The sequence below is a fragment of the Phytophthora infestans genome, genomic scaffold (assembly GCF_000142945.1).
Source record: "Phytophthora infestans T30-4 supercont1.242 genomic scaffold, whole genome shotgun sequence".
NCBI lineage: Eukaryota > Oomycota > Peronosporomycetes > Peronosporales > Peronosporaceae > Phytophthora > Phytophthora infestans.
The window spans coordinates 9,128-11,702 of record NW_003303517.1 but is presented as its reverse complement, the minus strand read 5'-3'; positions in this window follow the sequence as shown (position 1 = coordinate 11,702).

The window sequence follows — 2,575 nt, the reverse complement described above, 5'->3', positions numbered from 1 at the left end:
ACGACTGCCTTGCGCCCGTTGTCGACCGCCCTGCAACTCTCAGCTATACAGCTACCTGCGGCTATACAGCCGTTCCGCGCTAGACAGCACCAATTGACCATACAGGCTCCGGCTATACAGCCCCCCTTCAGCAACGTTGCTTGTAGGAGACCCTCGGGTAACACAAGCTCTGCTCGACCAATGCATCTCAATAAAAATGCCCAACAGTCAGACGGAAAGCTTAGCTTCAAGGCGAGCCCTCTTCCGAAAGAGATCGCGTACACCAACACCGACGTCGACGAGGCCACATACGAGAATGCAGACGCTGCGGTGGCTTTGGGCAAGACCGGAGCTCGTACATTAACTCGGACGTCGGCGAGAACACTTAAGAGAGTACGTACGATAATGCGGACGCTGCGACGGCATCGGGCAGTGGCAGCGGCACGCACACCAGCACGGACGCTGAAGAGAACACGTACGAGGATGCGGACGCTGCGACGGCTTCGGGCAAGACATGATCGCGTACACCAACACCGACGTCGACGAGTCCACGTACGAGAATGCAGACGCTGCGGTGGCTTTGGGCAAGACCGGAGCTCGTACATTAACTCGGACGTCGGCGAGAACACTTAAGAGAGTACGTACGATAATGCGGACGCTGCGACGGCATCGGGCAGTGGCAGCGGCACGCACACCAGCACGGACGCTGAAGAGAACACGTACGAGGATGCGGACGCTGCGACGGCTTCGGGCAAGACATGATCGCGTACACCAACACCGACGTCGACGAGTCCACGTACGAGAATGCAGACGCTGCGGTGGCTTTGGGCAAGACCGGAGCTCGTACATTAACTCGGACGTCGGCGAGAACACTTAAGAGAGTACGTACGATAATGCGGACGCTGCGACGGCATCGGGCAGTGGCAGCGGCACGCACACCAGCACGGACGCTGAAGAGAACACGTACGAGGATGCGGACGCTGCGACGGCTTCGGGCAAGACATGATCGCGTACACCAACACCGACGTCGACGAGTCCACGTACGAGAATGCAGACGCTGCGGTGGCTTTGGGCAAGACCGGAGCTCGTACATTAACTCGGACGTCGGCAAGAACACTTAAGAGAGTACGTACGATAATGCGGACGCTGCGACGGCATCGGGCAGTGGCAGCGGCACGCACACCAGCACGGACGCTGAAGAGAACACGTACGAGGATGCGGACGCTGCGACGGCTTCGGGCAAGACATGATCGCGTACACCAACACCGACGTCGACGAGTCCACGTACGAGAATGCAGACGCTGCGGTGGCTTTGGGCAAGACCGGAGCTCGTACATTAACTTGGACGTCGGTGAGAACACTTAAGAGAGTACGTACGATAATGCGGACGCTGCGACGGCATCGGGCAGTGGCAGCGGCCTGCACACTAATACGGATGTCGAAGAGAACACATACGAGAATGCGAACGCCGCGGCGGCTTCGGGCAAGACCGGAGCACGTACGATAATGCGGCGGCTTTGGGCTGTGGCAGCAGCACGCACACTAGCACGGACGCTGAAGAGAACACGTACGAGAATGCGGACGCTGCGGCGGCTTGGTCAAGACCGGAGCACGTACACCAACTCGGACGTCGACGAGAATACTTAGCTCGAGTCGCTCTGATAGCGGGGCCGATGCACGAAGAGAAAATCTGCATTTCTGATGAAGGCTTTCTTTTGTTGTGGGTTAACATGCTGCAACTAAATAGTAGAAAGTTAACTAAATAGTAGAAATTAAAACCAAGGCCTTTGGGCGAAAAGGCGAGGGGGTTGGGCGAAAGGTCCCCGCCTAAACTTTTCAAAAGGCGAAAAGGCGCGCCTTTACCATCACTGCGAGCAGCGGCACGTCGAAGCGCAAGCAAGACCGTTCCAAGGGGTCAACACATGCACGGAGTGCGCGACGCGATGTGCTGCAGGACCAGGACCCCCCCCCCTCCCCCACGCACACAAATAGGGAGGGGGCTTAAAACATACCTAGCAGCATCTGCAGGAAGTAAACGTGCCTGGTATGTCGTCGAGACTATTTTTGAGCTTCAGTAGGTTTAGATTAGTTGCGCTGCTTTTTCTGTCTGCTTAGTGATTCCGCATGAGAGTAAACAACACAATGGTCGCCAGAAACAAAAAAAATATGACTGATAGGGTCTAATATATCCCAAAAGAATATGTGAATGTGACAAGCTTTTTGTTTGCACACACTCTATCGGCTCAGTTGGGCTCAGTTGGGGCAACTGAGCCGATCGAGTGTGTGCAAACAGTGTCCAACGGTTCGGTTGAGCGCAGTTGGGCGCTCTCACAACTGTTTTAACCAAATGTTTTTTTTTGTGGCACTTCACGGAGGACCGTTGGCTCTCCAACAGCCACGACGTTCCCGGTGCGTACGTCGCCATCTCGGACTGTGGTCGCGTGTTCGCTGCTCTGCTCCTTGGCAAGCAGGAGAAGAACACCGTCGTGGAAGTAACGGGCCCCGAGGCCGTCACGGACCGCGACATGTTCGAGTGGATGAACTCGATCACGCGAGCTACAAGGGCCAGTTCGTTGACTTGCCCGATGAGGAGCTT